Source organism: Microcaecilia unicolor, chromosome 1 (assembly GCF_901765095.1).
Source record: "Microcaecilia unicolor chromosome 1, aMicUni1.1, whole genome shotgun sequence".
NCBI classification, from domain to species: Eukaryota; Metazoa; Chordata; class Amphibia; order Gymnophiona; family Siphonopidae; genus Microcaecilia; species Microcaecilia unicolor.
The window spans coordinates 366,998,913-367,016,981 of NC_044031.1; the positions used below are offsets into that span (position 1 = coordinate 366,998,913).

The following is an 18,069-nucleotide window of genomic DNA, read 5'->3' on the forward strand; positions in this document are numbered from 1 at the left end:
CTCGACATGAGAGCGCCTGGAGCTCGGAAACTCTTCTGGCTGAAGTGATAGCCACCAAAAAGACTGTTTTCAACGTCAGGTCTTTCAGAGATGCCCTCGACAAGGGTTCCAAAGGCGGCTTCTGCAATGCTCTTAGCACCAGGTTGAGATTCCACGCAGGCACCACTGAGTGCAGAGGAGGGCGCAGGTGATTAACTCCCTTGAGAAAGCGCACCACATCTGGCTGCGAAGCCAGGGAAGCACCCTTCAGGCGGCCCCTGAAGCAAGCCAGAGCCGCTACCTGGACTTTAAGGGAACTGAGCGACAGGCCTTTCTCCAGACCTTCTTGCAGGAACGCCAACACTGAAGAAATTGGAGCAGTGAAGGGAGAAAGTGAGCCTGCTTCACACCATGCTGCAAAGATACGCCAAACCCTGGCGTAAGCAGTAGAAGTAGAGCGCTTCCTCGCTCTCAGCATAGTGGCGATGACCTTGTCTGAGAAGCCCTTCTTCCTCAGACGCTGCCGCTCAATAGCCAGGCCGTAAGACCAAAGGGAGAGGGATCCTCCATCACCACAGGACCCTGATGTAACAGGCCCTGCTCCACTGACAGCCGCAGAGGATCGTCGACTGAGAGCCTGAACAAGTCCGCATACCAGGGACGTCTGGGCCAATCCGGACCCACCAGGATTACCCTGCCGGGATGCTTTGCCACCCGGTCTAGCACCCTGCCCAACATGGGCCAGGGCGGGAACACATAGAGGAGCTCTTGTGTCGGCCACTGTTGGAGAAGAGCATCTACTCCCAGGGATCGAGGGTCCCGTCCTCTGCTGAAAAAGTGCGGCACTTGGCCATTGGCCGATGACGCCATCAGATCTAGGCTCGGCTGGCCCCAGCGCTTCGTGATGTCCAAGAACGCCTGAGCAGATAGTTGCCACTCTCCGGGCTCCAAGGTATGGCGACTGAGAAAGTCCGCCTTGACATTCATGACTCCGGCAATGTGGGCCGCTGAAAGCTGCTCCAGGTTCGCTTCCGCCCACTGGCAAAGACTCATAGCCTCCTGGCTAGAGGGGCGCTCTTGGTACCTCCCTGGCGGTTGATATAGGCCACAGCCGTGGCATTGTCCGACAGGACCCGTACAGGCTTCAACACCAGTACCGGGATGAACTCCAATAACACCAACCGAATGGCTCTGAGTTCCAGGAGGTTGATAGACCACTTGCCTCTGCAGGAGATTAGAGCCCCTGCGCTGTCCTTCCCAAGCAGTGGGCTCCCCAGCCCATCAAAGAGGCGTCTGTCGTGACGACAATCCACTCCGGGGTCACCAGAGGCAATCCTGCAGACAACTTGTCTGTCTGCGTCCACCAGCTCAGCGCCTTGCGCACTGCTGGGTCCACGGGAAGGCGCACAGCATAATCCTCCGACATCGGAGTCCAGCGCAGCAGCAGAGATAGCTGTAGTGGTCTCATATGAGCCCTGGCCCAGGGCACTACTTCCATCGTGGCCGTCATAGAGCCCAACAGCTGCACGTAGTCCCAAGCCCGAATAGGAGAGGCTACTAGGAACTAGTCCACCTGAGCCTGAAGCTTGACAATCCGATTGTATCGAACTCCCAGATACACCAGGGACTGAGTCGGGCGCAGCTGGCTCTTCTTCCAGTTGATGATCCATCCCAGGGAGCTCAAAAGAGCAACTACCCGGTCCATAGCTTTGCCGCACTCTGCATAAGAGGGGGCTCGGATCAACCAGTCGTCCAGATAAGGATGGACTTGTACTCCTTCCTTTAGCAGGAAGGCCGCTATGACCCCCATTACTTTGGAAAAGGTCCGCGGAGCAGTAGCCAACCCGAAAGGGAGGGCTCTGAACTGGAAGTGTCGTCTCAGGACTGTAAAACGCAGAAAGCGTTGGAGAGGAGGCCAGATGGGAATATGCAGGTACGCTTCCTTGATGTCCAAGGAAGCCAAGAACTCTCCTGCCTTCACTGCCGCTATAACAGAGCGGAGAGTCTCCATGCGAAAGTGCCTCACTTTCCAGGCCCGATTGACCCCTTTGAGGTCGAGGATAGGCCGGACAGAACCTCCTTTCTTTGGAACCACAAAGTAAATGGAGTAACGTCCCATGCCAATCTGATTTTTTGGCACCGGAACGACCGCACCCAGGCGGATCAGGTTGTCCAAGGTCTGCTGCACTACCACAGCTTGACCGGAGACTTGCAGGGAGAGAGTACAAACCCGTCTCTTAAGGGTTGGCAGAACTCTAGCTTGTAGCCGTCTCTGATGACTTCCAGCACCCACGCGTCTGAAGTTATAGTGGTCCACTCGCCCAGAAACGAGGACAGCCGTCCTCCAATCTGCACTGGGGCGTGGACCAAGGCCCCGTCATTGGGTACGAGACCCTGGGGGAGGACCGGAGGGAGCACCTCCGGGACGGCGGTCTCTGCGAAAGGAATGCTGCTTGGGGGAGAAATTCCTCTTGAAGGAAGAGGGGGCAGAGGAACCCGACTTGCCCGGGCGGTACCGATGGGCTTCCTGCAACCATCCTCTGGAGGTATCGGGACGAGTACTAACCCGAGCCCTGACCTCTGGTAATTTCTTGCCCTTAGACGTGCCGAGATCGGTCACGATTTTGTCCAGCTCGACCCCAAAGAGCAGCTTGCCTTTAAAAGGCAATCTAGCCAGGCGGGATTTAGAGGCGTGGTCAGCAGACCAATGTTTCAGCCAAAGCCACCGCCGCGCAGAGACTGTCTGAGCCATGCCTTTAGCTGAGGCTCTCAAGACATCATACAGCAAGTCTGCCAAATAGGCTAAGCCCGATTCCAGGGCCGGCCAATCAGCCCTCAAGGAATGATCCGAGGGGGAAGCCCGCTGCACCATAGTCCGGCACGCCCTGGCCACATAGGAGCCGCAAACTGAGGCCTGCAAACTTAAAGCAGCTGCCTCAAAGGACGACCTTAAGGCCGCCTCCAATCTTCTGTCTTGGGCGTCCTTTAGGGCCGTGCCACCTTCCACCGGCAACGCCGTTTTCTTAGTCACCGCAGTGATTAAAGAATCCACGGTAGGCCACAGATAGGCCTCACGTTCACTCACAGCCAAAGTATAGAGGCGGGACATAGCCCTAGCCACTTTAAGGCTCGTTTCCGGGACATCCCATTGAGCCGCAATTAAGGTGTGCATGGCATCATGCACGTGGAAGGTTCTAGGCGGGCGCTTCGTCCCCAGCATAATGGCAGAGCCAACAGGGGCTGAGGGAGAGACGTCCTCCGGAGAGGAAATCTTCAAAGTGTCCATGGCCTGTAACAACAGGTTGGGCAAATCCTCTGGGCTAAAAAGCCGCGCTGCAGAGGGGTCATCCGCTCCATCCGAGCGGGGATCTATCTCCTCCAAGGAATCCGCAAAGGATCGTTGGGAGACCTCAGACACGCTGCCCTCATCTACATCGGAGGAGACAAAAGTCCTCCAAGGCCTGGAAATCAACCCGAGGGCGTTTACCTCTGGGAACCTCAACCTCTTTATCAGAAGAGGGAGCAGGGGCAGCGTTTTGCATGAGGAAAGCCTGATGCAGCAGCAATACAAACTCGGGGGAGAAACCCCCCAGACTGTGCACTTCCGCAGCCTGGGCAACAGCCCTAGACGCACTCTCAACCGGCGCTCGCAATAGCGGGGGAGAGACATGCTGCGCATCCAAAATGGCGTCCGGCGCGAAACTCCGTGAAGGAGCCGCGCGGGAAGAACGGCGCTTAACTTTAGCCGCTTTTGTGCCGTCGCCCAAATTAAGGGCGTTCATGGCATTAATGTCTCCAACCTCAAGGGCGGCCCCGAAGAAGCCGTCCGAGCCGCGTGGCCGGCCAAGATGGCGGAGGCGAGGAGCGGGGGATGGGCGTTTATGGCGGGAAAAAAACGCCACGCCGGAGGAACGACCGGGACATTCATCGGTCACTAAACTATCACCCATCAAGGGCGAATCAGGTTGTAAAACCCCCGCATCCCCTCTAGAAGCGCTCCAGCGATCCGGGGAGCGACCCTTTGCGCCCTCGCCCTCCAACGCCATTGCCACGAGGAGAAGAATCGGGGAACCCCCTGCCCGCTATAAAAAGGTAAAATTACCTGCTTGCCGCTCCGAGCTGTAACGAACTGGTGTCCCAGTGAGTAGCTGCAATGAACGTTTAAAGAAACGTCGAATTAAACGCCTTTAAAGACGTTTAAAATTTTTATTTTATTTTTATTTTTATTTTTTAAACGGAGCCAGCGGGAGGGGGGAGAAAAGGAGGGACCTGGCACCACCAGGTTTGCACTTGCTCAAAAGAGCCCTCAACCCCAGGCCTCAACAAAACCTAAGGGTTAGGCTTGGAGGCCTAGCCAGAGCTGCTGCTGTGTGTGACCACCACCTGCTGAGATAGAGAACATACTGAGGAGTTTCCGGCAGCACATGACCACATATAGGGAGGCAAAAGTTTGCTCTCTATCTCCACCTGCTGGTAGATGGACACAACCCACCAGTCTATGGATTGATCAGCTTGATGATATGGAAATTTCTTTTTTATTTGAAAGAAGTCTTTATTGTTCAGTGAAACATAACATAACATACATTGCACAAACATCAAGTAAGTACTGTTCTATTATAAGTACAAAGAATCTACTAATACTTTCTGTACTGTGGTGATTAACAGTTTCACCATTCAAATATTAACATCACGTAACTTCAAAATTTTTATCGTTTATTCCTTTCCCCCCCCCCCTTCCCCCCGATCTAACAATACCCCCTCCCCACTACCCACCCTCCCTCCTAAAGGACACAGCTGACCATTAACAGTCATATTACACTCGGATAATCAACATGCTAGACTGATAGGTCTTCAGAGGGGACATTGTTCCAAACTAATTTCCATTTTCCCATCAGATTTTTGCGCTCAGCCATCAATCTCTCCATTTCACACACATACCTCAGTTTGCAAAGCCATTTTGTTATTGGGGGAACCCCCTCCCTTCGCCAGTGGGAGGCTACGACCACCCTTGCCGTTCCCACCACATGTTTCGCCAGGGTCTGTTTACATGCTGTTAAGCCTGCAATCCGAGCAGAGAACAGAAACACCTCAGGAGCCCATGGGATTGTACCTCCCAACCATTTCTGCATCCTAAAGTGGACCGCTCTCCAAAATGCACGGATTTTGATACAACCCCACCATATGTGCCCCATTGTGCCCCTGTGGCCACACCTCCGCCAACACATACCCGAGGAAGACGGAAATATCCTCTGTAAACGAGCAGGTGTAAGGTACCACCTATATAATACTTTTACTGCGTTCTCCTGCAGGGGTACATGTGTCGACACTCTCACCACGCTTCTTTCTATTCTCTCCCATTCAGGCTCTTCCAGGCACACACCCAATTCCCTTTCCCATCTATTCCTGTACTCCTCACTACAAATTGTTTGCTTACTTATGATGAGGTATAGGTGACTGATCAGGCCTCGAGAGGTAGAAAACTTCTTGCACATTTCCTCCAGCTCCAGCGTTTGACGCGTCATCACTTCTCGTACCGCTTTAGTCTGGAGAAAATGCGCTAGTTGACGATATGCAAATTCACCTCCCTCTACCCCTGGATATCTGTCTTTCAAGGCTTGAAAAGACAGCAATGAGTCCCCGTCAAACATTTGACCCCAATTTCTCACCCCTGTCTCATACCATTTAGTAAATATCCCCTTGGTGGTACCTGGTAGGAACAGAGGATTAAAAGCTATAGGGGTGCCTCGGGTCAATATGCATTGTCTCTTAGGGAATAAACTGTCCCAATAATGAAGTGTTGTAGCTATAGAGGGGCAGGCTCGCTCCTCCAGAATTCTGAAAGACTTTGGTAACCACATAATTGCGCTCAGCGGCTTCTCGCCCAAGGAATGTTGTTCTATATGCACCCACTGACGGTCAGGGTAATCCTGATGCCATTCAAGTGCCGCTTTCCCTTGTGCTGCTCTATAGTACCAGGCAAGATTGGGCACCCCTAGCCCCCCCCTCTTCCGCTCCTTGTATAACTGTGACCTCGCCAACCTAGGGTGCTTTCCAGCCCAGACGAACCGCACCAATTTATCTTGTAAGGAAGCTATAAATCGCCTGGGCATCATCACAGGCAGCACCTGGAAAAGATAAAGTAGGCGGGGTAGTATGTTCATTTTAAGAATAGCTATTCGCCCAAACCAGGATATTCCCAATTCTCCCCAACGCTCTAGGTCCTCCGCAATAGTTTTACTCAAACCCTTATAATTAGCATTAAAGAGTTCCGAATAATCCCCAGTCAAGTTGACTCCTAAGTACCTGATTTGTTTGTGAGCCCATCCGAATGGAGAGGAGATCTTTAGGGTTTCCACCACGTCCTCAGGAAGCGTCACATTCAGGGCCTCTGATTTGGCCATGTTAACTTTAAACCCTGACACGGCCGAGTATTCCGCTATTATACTCTCAAGATGTGGAAAGGTGGTTAGAGGCCGTGGTATCAGCATCAGTACATCGTCAGCGAATAGGGCTATTTTATGGGTTCTATCTGCTATTTTAACTCCAGAAATATTAGGATCCGAGCGCACTCGAGCTGCAAAGGGCTCCATCACCATGGCAAACAACAAGGGTGACAGAGGGCACCCCTGTCTGGTACCTCTGTACAACGTAAACATCTCGGAATTTCCACCATTGACCCGGACACAGGCCCTTGGGGATTCATAAAAGGCCTGAATCCACCTCCTAAACTGCATTCCAAACCCCATAGTTTCCAATACCTTATGCAGAAAGGGCCAGTGAACCCGGTCAAAGGCTTTTTCCGCGTCGAGGCTTAAAATACAGAGCGGCTTCTGATTTCGCTTAGCTAGATACATGATGTCCACCACTCTCCTAATATTGTCCATCGCTTTCCGGTAGGAGACAAAGCCCGCCTGGTCAGGGTGAATAAGCACTGGGAGAATAGGGGCCAGCCGGTTTGCCAGTACCTTGGCCAAGATTTTTACATCGGCATTTAAGACCGATATAGGTCGATAGGATCCACATTCACAGTGATCCTTTCCTGGTTTAGGTAATACTGCTATCCATGCCTCCATCATAGACATTGGCAGAGGCCCCCCTCTTCCCACCTGATTAAACAGATCTGCTAAAAGGGGAGCTAATTCTGGGGCAAATTTCTTGTAAAACTCGTTGGGCAGGCCGTCCAACCCAGGTGATTTACTCGATGGCAGGCTACGAATGGCCTCCTGAATTTCCTTAGGGGTTACCGGTTCATCTAAAAAAGCCTGCTGATGATGACTCAAAGAGGACAACTCACTACCTTGTAAATATTGGTCTACCAAGTCCAGAGAAGGGTTAAGTTCTTGGGCATACAGTTCTTGGTAGAATTCCCTAAACCGCTTACGTATGTGTTCAGATTTGTAAATCCCTCCCTCCTACTTCACGTATCTTTAAAATAGTCCGCTCAGCTTTTTGCCTACGCATCCTGATGGCTAGGAGGCGCCCCCCGCCTTATTGGCAAATTCATACGAGCTCACTCTTATCTTTGCTTGTAACAAACTAAGTTGTTCTGAATAGATAGAGTCGAGTAACTCACGTTGTGCGGTAAGCTCCCGCAAGACTTGTGCAGACCCATTAGCCTTATGTTGAGCCTCTAACCGGCGAATGCCCTCCGTGCAACGCGCTATCTGTGCCTTACGGATCTTGGATTGTTTGCTAGCCAATTGCAGAAAGTAACCCCGAGACACAGTCTTCATGGCATCCCACACCGTGCTAAGCGGGGGCCCTGATTCCAGATTGAACTCAAGATATTCTTTTAGCACTTTTTTGTAGCCTTCCACCGCTTCCCCTACTTGCAATAGACCAACATTTAATGACCATCTTTTATCCTTATGCTCTGCTCTGATGTTTGGCAAAGTTACCCACACTGGAGCATGGTCCGAAATGGTCATGCTACCTATCCCCGCTGCAGGTCCCCACTCCACTAGTGTAGCATCTAGGAAAATATAATCGATGTGGGAATAGGAGTTGTGGACTGGTGAGTAGAATGTGTAATCTCGCTCCCTCTGATGTTTCACCCTCCACAAGTCCAATGTGCCTAGTGAGAACGCTAGAGATCTCAAAGCCATTGAATCCTTCTGTCCCTCAGCTCTAGGGACTCCTGTACGGTCTAGGTTTGAGTCCATCACAGCATTGAAATCCCCACCAATGACAAGGGAGCCCTGTGCAAAAGTGGCCAAAGAATTTTTAACTCTCTCAAGGAAGTGTGCCTGACCAGTGTTTGGTGCATATATAGATGCAATTGTTAGGTCCACTTGGGCAATTCTAATATGTAAAAAAATATAACGTCCACCCGGATCTCTCTTTACCTTAATCACCTGTGCCCCAACTGCTCCATGGATTAATATCGCTACTCCCCCCTTTTTAGATTCTGCTGCTGAGGCGTGGTACACCACGGGATACTCTGAATGGGAGAGAAGTCTTTCATGTCTACCCCTCAAATGTGTTTCCTGCAGGAGAGCCACATGTGGCCTAAGCTGTTTCAATTCTTTATAAAACTTCTGTCGTTTCTGTGGCATATTTAGCCCCTTTACATTATAGGATATTATCTTTAAATCTGTGCCCATCACTGGTTAATTAATCAGGGCTAGCCTGTAACATCTTTCCATGACCCCTCTGTACCGCATCAGCTTTGTTCTCAGCCATGTCCTCCCCTTCCCCTTCCAATATCCCCATCTCCCACCCGAGCCTTCCCCTGAAAGCCCCCCCCCCATCCCAGCCATTCTCACCACCTGAGAGGCCTATGACCCTCAAGTAGGAATCGAGGAAGTTACCCACCCGCCACACAGTCCCCAGCCCCAAATCCAACCCCCCCCCCCCCCACTCTTAACAGATCTAAACAATCACTGATTCCCCCTCCTCCCCCACCTTGAACCCCCATCCAGTCCCCTTATACTTCAATATACATCCTATTCATCATCGTTACCGATTCATTTCTTCACATAGGTCTTAAGTATATTGCTAGAGACCGATCCTTCACAGGCTTCACAGTCTGCAGGTCAGAACCGGCACTCAGGGCAGCCTGGAAATTTGGTCTCCAAAAAAAAAAAAAGGGAACTCTCTCCACTCTCCGGATCCTTGAAAACACAGTCTCTGCTTTCCCATCGAACCTACACAGTCCAGCTCAACGACTTTGCTTGCTTCGCTTGGGTGATTCTGGAACTCTTTGCCACCGTTGAAGCTTCGCCCTTGTGGCGGGTGCCACCGCTCCAGGAGGGGCTTTCGCGGGCACAAGGTCAGCAGCGTACAAGGCCTCCCATGCCTCCTGTAGAGTTTGCACCCGGTGCTTAGTACCCTTCAATGTAAAGTTCAGAGAAAAAGGAAATCCCCATCTATACTGTATCTGATGTTTGTTCAGGGTCTCCAACGCTGGTCTCATCTGCCTTCTTAACTGGAGGGTGTATTGCGAAAGGTCCTGATAAACCTGGATCTGAGCTCCTCCATATTCCAAGGTCTTTTTCTTTCTGGCGGATGCCAAAACCCTTTCCTTGGTCTCATATTTATGGAACTTCACGATGATATCACGCGACTGTTGCTCCTTTCGCGCCCCCAGTGCTCTGTGTGCTCTATCCAACTCACACCGGAGTTCTCCTTCCTCGGGGCCCAGCAAAGTGGAACAAAGAGTTTGCACTATCTCCGCTACGTTTTCTATTTCGCCGCCCTCAGGGATGCCACGGAAGCGAAGATTATTCCGCCGTCCCCGATTCTCAATGTCATCTAATTTGTACTCCAAGTGCGCATTTTTATGTTCCATCTCTTGTAGCAGAGTGGCATGCTTATGTAAAGTTTCGGCGTGTTCATCTATTTTCAGTTCTGCCTCCTCCATTCGGCCCCCCAGTTCCCTAAGGTCGGCACTGAGCGTGTCCATCCGCTCCAATATTTCATCTTTGGATTGTTTAATTTCCATCTGAATATTGGAGAAAAACTTGCGGAGTTCGCCGGTCATACCTTTTTTTGAAGGAGGGGCTCGCGCTTCAGACATGGATAGCGCTGAATCCGAGTCCGACGGGGAGGCGCGCTCAGGAGATTCGCGGTGCTTTGCGGCCTTGCTCGCCATGCTTTTCTCCGCCTTATCCGCTTCTTTTTTCCGCGTAGAAACGGTTTTACTCATGTTGTCAGCTGTTTAGAGGAGGAATCCGCTAGCTTTTGCTTTGCCTTTCTCTCGTTAGATCGCTTTTTTTCCCGATAATTCAGTGGTGGGTGAGGGAGCTATGAAGCTAGGCGACCATGCTTCCCTGTGACGTCACTTCCTCCTCAGGGACGGTATATTTCTGAGATTAAAAGACTGTTCAGTGACTCCACCTTCTACAAGAAATTGAAAAACATCCCTACCCCTATGCTTAAACAGGAGATCTGTTCACTCCCATGTACACAAACACCTATGCACTCCCTAAAAGTTGCCCTCAGGGAGACCAACTATATCGGCAATTGGATCCATGTTGGAGCCACCTTCGGTGTTCATTGATCAGTTTTTGAGATCCTTTGAACAAAAAATACCATCCTATTTAAGGGACTTCATAGATGTAATATTTAGAAGACCTGATCCCATCTTTACCTGGCCTTCAATTTGATCGATGCTTTGAAATATGAGCCCATTGGGTTCCTTCTGGCCGCATGCCTAAGAGCAGATTTCCACGGCCTACAGTAATGAAGATTCTTCGATACAACCACATGGTAGACATAATGCAGCGTGCTCGCCTTTGTGCACCAATTAAAAAAGATGGAATGACAATCCAATTTCTACCAGACCTATATAAATCTACAGCGAAGCCACGTAAGCAACTATTGGAATTTCGTCCAAAGCTCAAAGAACTAAATGCCCAATTTGGATTATTCTACCCAGCATGTATGAGAGTAACAATCAATAACTGCAGCAGAGATTTTACTGACCCAAATGCATTAGCGTCCTACCTGCAAGAACTATCGCCCATTAGTACTGATGTGGTATGAATTTAACTAATGTCACAGCTATACTTTATTCTCAGTTGGTTATATATTCTTCTGCATATAATATATTGCTACTTCCCTTCAAGTTATGTTTTTTCCTTACAGTGACATGTTACACATTTATACATTTCTCTGTTTAATTAATACTGGTATTTTAATAAGGTATTATTCAATGTTAAACTCTCATAATGCTTTTCTAATCACATATACACTTTAGTTTGCTCTGATGCCTACTCACAATTCCTATTAAAAACTATTATCCTAAAGAGGTCAGCCATTTCACCCTTCCTCTGACCTGCATAGAGGATAAAGAGATGATCAGACCGAAGAAAATCGTTGGTGACCTCAAGATACCTGATGAGAACACGTAGAACACTGAAGCAGCAAAGTGCTCGAAACTCAATAATCTTCCAGACAAAAAGCTAGAAGAAATAACGTCTGATTAAAGTGAAATCGTGACGCCACCTTTGGGAGAAAAGATGGACCCGTCCTAATGGAAACCCCGGCCTCCATGAAACGAAGGGTCCCTACAAGAAAAGGCTTGCAGCTCCAACACTCGCCTAGCGGAGGCGATCGCCACCAAAAATACAGCTTTTAGAGTGAGATCTTTTAGTGACAATCTAACAGTTCAAATGGCAGCTTCTGCATAGCCCGAAGAACGAGATTCAAGTTCCAATTCGGCAGGATAGGAACAATAGGAGGCCTAAGATGGTTTACCCCTCGAAGGAAACGGACTATATCCAGGTGAGAACTCAGAGAAGTCCCCTGCAGACGACCTCAGAAACACGCTAGGCAAAGGCTGCGACTCTGAGGGAGACTGTTCCCCCCTTCATGTCAAAGATCACTCCCAAATATACTACAGAGGGAGTTCTGTGACATTTGGGAAAATTTAAGACCCAACCAAGGGATTGCAACAAGTTGATCACCTTTTCTGTCGCCTACACGCTTTCCTCGTAAGAGGATGTGCGAATCAATCAGTCGACTAAATAAGGATGAACTTGAATACCATCCTCTCTCATATCAGTTGCAACCACTACCATTATCTTGGAGAACGTTCTTGGTGCCGTTGCTAAGCTGAAGGGCATGTCTAAAAACTGACAGTGATGACCCAACACCGCAAAACGAAGAAAACGCTGATGAGGCCAGATGGAAATGTGCTGATAGGCTTCCTTGAGGTCCAGAGACGTCAAGAATTCTCCTGTTTGAACCACTGCGATGACGGACCTTAAGGTTTCCATCCAAAAATGTCAAATCCGTAAGGCCTTGCTTACAAATTTCAGATAGAGGACAGGACGAAAGGAACCTCCTTTCTTTGGAACCACGAAATAGATGGAATAACGGCCCAAACCATGCTCTGTTGCCTCTACTGGATAAAACTTTCTACTTTTACTTCACTACTTTTGAAAACAGTACATTTACTTTTTACTTAAGTACTTTTAAAAAGGTAAAGACCCCATCTCTGGATAAAACTGAAAAACATCATTTTTATTGTATTTTAATAGCCTTGTTTGCTGTTTATGCTTCTGCTTCTTTTGTATATTTGTATTCTTTGAATGACAAAGATATTTTCCTTTAAAAAAACTTCTAATTTCATTTATATAGACAATTGTTGATACATTTGAAGTAATTTTGGAATTCTTTTTGAGCCCTGTTTACTAAGCTGTGCTGTAGGCGCACTTGCATTTTTAGCGCACGCTAAAGCAAGACACACCCACAGGAATATATGGGTGTCTCTAGCATTAGTGCGCACTAAAAATGCTAGCGCACCTTAGTAAACAGGGCCCTTAAACAGAAAGTTTGTCTTGCATGTAAGCATTTGGAAAAAAAATTTGGGGGATCATGTGATACTTAAAAAGTGTCTGTAGTAAGGCTCCAGGATTGTTCTATCCTAATAACTGGATGCTTTCCAGAACAGTTAACTGACTGATCCTTTTCTCTTATGCTATAAAAGAAAAAAAAATGATCAAGGTGTCTAACAAATCAATAACAAAAAAAAAACAAAATCAAAATTTCTGAAGTGTGCTCAGAACCTATTGCTAGCCGAACAGGGTGACACCCACCAATCCCATCATTGCACACTAGAGAGAACACTGAAAACTAATACAGTCCATTAGCAGTCATCTTTTGAAGCAAATGCACGTGAGGTGCTAATACCCACTTAAAAGCTGGAACAAAGGGGCTGACCAAGATGGCGCCGAGACCAGACATGCTATGCTGAGCTTCGGAGATTTTTTTTTCCTTAAAGTATTATTTCCTTAGTTAACAATGCCAAAAAGAGGAAGGGAAAGATTAGAGGAGCTTCCTCCTTACCCTCTGCGGACCCTACTCTTCGTCAGTTACCGATTACAGTGTATGCAATGTCAACTGCACCTAGGGTGCTCCTTTGACCGGCACAGAGAGGAGTCCTGGTCAGGAAAGTGAGGTATCACTTAGCCGGCGGAGTCCAGAGAAGCAGGTTCTAGAAGTGAAGAGCATGCTGGGAGGAACGCCCGTCGAGCCATCAGATGTCGGGGCCTTGCAACGGCGAGGACATAACAAATATTGACCTAGGAAGAAACATGTGAGAGTGCAGCCTTGAACATAACAAAAATGGGCCTAGGGGGGTGGAGTTGGATTCTAAACCCCAAACAGATTCTGCAGCACCGACTGCCCAAACACACTGTCGCGTAGGGAATCCTGCTGAAGGCAGTAATGAGATGTGAATGTGTGGACTGATGACCACGTCGCAGCCTTGCAAATCTCTTCTATAGTGGCTGACTTCAAGTGGGCCACTGACGCTGCCATGGCTCGAACACTATGAGCCGTGACATGACCCTCAAGAGTCAGCACAGCTTGGGCATAAGTGAAGGATATGCAATCTGCTAGCCAATTTGAAATGGTGCGTTTCCCGACAGCCACTCCCCTTCTGTTGGGATTAAAAGAAACAAACAGTTGGGCGGACTGTCTGAATGGGCTTGTCCGCTCCAGATAGGCCAATGCTCTTTTGCAGTCCAATGTGTGCAACTGACATTCAGCAGGGCGAGTATGAGGACGGGGAAAGAATGTTGGCAAGACAATTGACTGGTTCAGATGGAACTCCGACACCACCTTGGGCAAGAACTTAGGGTGAGTGCGGAGGACTACTCTGTTATGATGAAATTTAGTATGTGAGCATGGGCTACCAAGGCTTGGAGCTCACTGACTCTACGAGCTGAAGTAACAGCCATCAAGAAAATGACCTTCCAGGCCAAGTACTTCAGATGGCAGGAATTCAGTGGCTCAAAAGGAGGCCTCATCACATGGGTGAGAACGACGTTGAGATCCCATGACACTGTTGGAGGTTTGACAGGGGGCTTTGACAAAAGCAAACCTCTCATGAAGCGAAGCGAACAACTAAAGGCTGTCCAGAGATAGGCTTACCTTCTACACGGCAATGATAAGCACTAATTGCACTAAGATGAGCTCTTACGGAGTTGGTCTTAAGACCAGACTCATACAAGTGCAGAAGGTATTCAAGCAGGGTCTGTGTAGGACAAGAGCGAGGATCTAGGGCCTTGCTGTCACACCAGACGGCAAACCTCCTCCATTTAAAAGAGTAATTCTTTTTAGTGGAATCTTTCCTGGAAGCAAGACTCGGGAGACGCCCTCCGACAGACCCAAGAAGGCAAAGTCTGCTAGCCAATTGGAAATGGTACATTTCCCGACAGCAACACTCCTTCTGTTGGGATCAAAAGAAACAAACATTTGGGCAGACTGTCTGAAGGGGCTTGTCCGCTCCACATAGAAGGCAAATGCTCTCTTGCAGTCCAATGTATGCAACTGATGTTCAGCAGGGCGGGTATGAGGACAAGGAAAAAATGGCAAGAAAATTGACTGGTTCAGATAGAACTCCGACACCACCTTCGGCAAGAACTTAGGGTGAGTGCGGAGGACTACCCTGTTATGATGAAACTTAGTATAAGGAGCATGGGCTACCAAGGCTTGAAGCTCACTGACTCTACGAGCTGTAGTAACAGCCACCAAGAAAATGACCTTCCAGGTCAAGTACTTCAGATGGCAGGAATTCAGTGGCTCAAAAGGAGGTTTCATCAGCTGGGTGAGAACGACATTGAGATCCCATGACACTGGTGGAGGTTTGAAAGGGGGCTTTGACAAAAGCAAACCTCTCTTGAAGCAAACAACTAAAGGCTGTCCAGAGATAGGCTTACCCTCCACACTATAATGAAAAGCACTAATTGAACTAAGATGAACTCGGAGTTGGTCTTGAGACCAGACTCTGACAAGTGTAGAAGGTATTCAAGCAGGGTCTGTGTAGGACAAGAGCGAGGATCTAGAGTCTTGCTGTCACACCAGACGGCAAACCTCCTCCATTTGAAAGAGTAACATCTCTTTGTGGAATCTTTCCTGGAAGCAAGCAAGACTCGGGAGACACCCACAGAAAGACCCAAGGAAGCAAAATCTACGCTCTCAACATCCAGGCCGTGAGAGCAAGAGACTGGAGGTTGGGATGCAGAAGCGCCCCTTGGTTCTGAGTGATGAGGGTTGGAAAACACTCCAATCTCCACGGTTCTTCAGAGGACAACTCCAGAAGAAGAGGGAACCAAATCTGACGCGGCCAAAAGGGAGCAATCAGAATCATGGTTCCGCAATCTTGCTTGAGTTTCAGCAAAGTCTTCCCCACCAGAGGTATGGGAGGATATGAGTACAGAAGGCCCTTCCCCCAATGAAGGAGAAAAGCATCCAACGCTACTCTGTCATGGGCCTGAAGTCTGGAACAGAACTGAGGGACCTTGTGATTGATCTGAGTGGCAAAAACATCCACCAAGGGGGTCTTGCGCACTATGCGCGAGTTGAGCGACTACTCGTGAGGTTGCATTATCTTGCTCAACCTGTCAGCCAGACTGTTGTTTACACCTGCCAGATAAGTGGCTTGCAGAAACATGCCGTGACGGCGAGCCCAAAGCCACATCTGGACAGCTTCCCGACATAGGGGGCAACATCCGGTGCCCCCCTGCTTGTTGATGTAGTACATGGCAACCTGATTGTCTGTCTGAATTTGGATAATTTGATTGGACAGCCATCTCTGAAAGCCTTTAGAGCGTTGCAGACCGCTCGCAACTTCCAGGAGATTGATCTGAAGACCTATTTCCTGGAGAGACCAAACTCCTTGAGTGTGAAGCCCATCTACATGAGCTCCCCACCCCAGGAGGGATGCATCCGTTGTCAGCACTTTCTGTGGCTGAGGAATTTGAAAGGGACGTCCCAAGGTCAAATTGGATCGAATTGTCCACCACTGAAGGGAATTGTGAAAATCGGTGGACAGTTGGATTACATCTTCTAGATTCCCTGCAGCCTGATACCACTGGGAAGCTAGGGTCCATTGAGCAGATTTCATGTGAAGGCGGGCCATGGGCGTCACATGAACTGTGGAGGCCATATGGCCCAGAAGTCTCAAAATCTGCCGAGCCGTGATCTGCTGGGACGCCCGTGTCAAGGAAACGAGGGACAAAAGACAGTCTGCTCGTGCCTCGGGAAGATAGGCACGAGCTGTCTGCAAGTCCAGCAGAGCTCCTATAAATTCCAATTTCTGAACAGGAAGAAGATGGGACTTGGGGTAATTTATAACAAACCCGAGCAGCTCTAGCAGTTGAATAGTCATCTGCATGGACTGTAGCGCTTCTGCCTCGGAGGCGTTCTTCACCAGCCAATCATCGAGATAAGGGAATACATGCACTCCCAGTCTGCGTAGTGACACTGCAACTACTGCCAGGCATTTTGTAAAGACCCTGGGCGCAGACATGAGCCCAAAGGGCAGCACACAATACTGGAAGTGTTGTGTTCCCAGACGGAATCGAAGATACTTCCTGTGAGCTGGAAGTATTGAGATGTGTGTATAACCATCCTTTAGGTCCAAAGAGCATAGCCAATCGTGTTTCTGAATCATGGGAAGAAGGGTGCCCAGGGAAACCATCCTGAACTTTTCGCGGACTAAGTATTCGTTCAGGGACCTTAAGTCTAGGATGGGACGCATCCCCCCTGTATTCTTTTGCACAAGGAAGTACCTGGAATAGAATCCCAGCCCTTCTTGCCCTGGTGGAACGGGCTCGACCGCATTGTCGCTGAGAAGGGTGGAAAGTTCCTCTGCAAGTACCTGCCTGGCTGGAAGCTGAAAAACTGAGCTCCCAGTGGACAATTTGGAGGTGTAGAGATCAAATTGAGGGAGTATCCTAACCAGACTATTTGAAGAACCCACCGATCGGAGGATATGAGAGGCCACCTTTGGTGAAAAAATGTTAACCTCCCTCCGACCGGTAGATCGTCCGGCACGGACACTTTTATGGCGGCTATGCTCAACTGGAGCCAGTCAAAAGCCCGTCCCTTGCTTTTGCTGGGGAGCCACAGGGGCCTGCTTTGGCGCACGCTGTTGACGTGAATAAGCACGCTGGGGCTGAGCCTGAGAAGGCTCTCGGGAAGGTGGATTGTACCTACGCTTATTGTAAGTAAAGGGAGCATTCCTCCTTCCCCTGAAAAAACGTCTACCTGATGAGGTAGATGCTGAAGGCGCCCGGTGGGAGAGGTTGTCGAGGGCGGTTTCTCGCTGGTGTAGCTGCTCTATCACCTGCTCGACTTTCTCGCTAAAAAATATTATCCTCCCAGCAAGTTGCACCACGCGTGCGGGTCAGAACCTGAGATTGACTGCTGGCACCGAGCACACTTTTTGAAGCCGCTGGGAGGCTTCGATGACATGAGCGGAAAAATCGCGGCGGCGAAGTCAAAAGGCTCGATTATGCCAACATTGGGGCACAAAAATGAGAACCGCGTACGCGCAGCCTAAGAAGGCCGCAACGAAAGTGAAAGAAAACTTAAAAACATAGTAGATGACAGCAGAAAAAGACCTGCATGGTCCATCCAGTCTGCCCAACAAGATAAACTCATATGTGCTACTTTTTGTGTATACCTTACCTTGATTTGTACCTGTCCTTTTCAGGGCACAGACCGTGTAAGTCTGCCCAGCACTATCCCCGCCTCCCAACCACCAGCCCCTCCTCCCACCACCGGCACAGACCATATAAGTCTGCCCAGCACTATCCCCGCCTCCCGCCACCAGCTCTGCCACCCAATCAGCTA

General features: G+C 49.3%; 1 protein-coding gene across 1 annotated transcript in view; it reads right to left on the reverse strand.

Annotated features, from left to right (window-relative positions):
• LOC115474425 overlaps positions 1–18,069 on the reverse strand; it is a 439,537-nt gene that overhangs the window by 337,269 nt on the left and 84,199 nt on the right. The window lies entirely within an intron of this gene.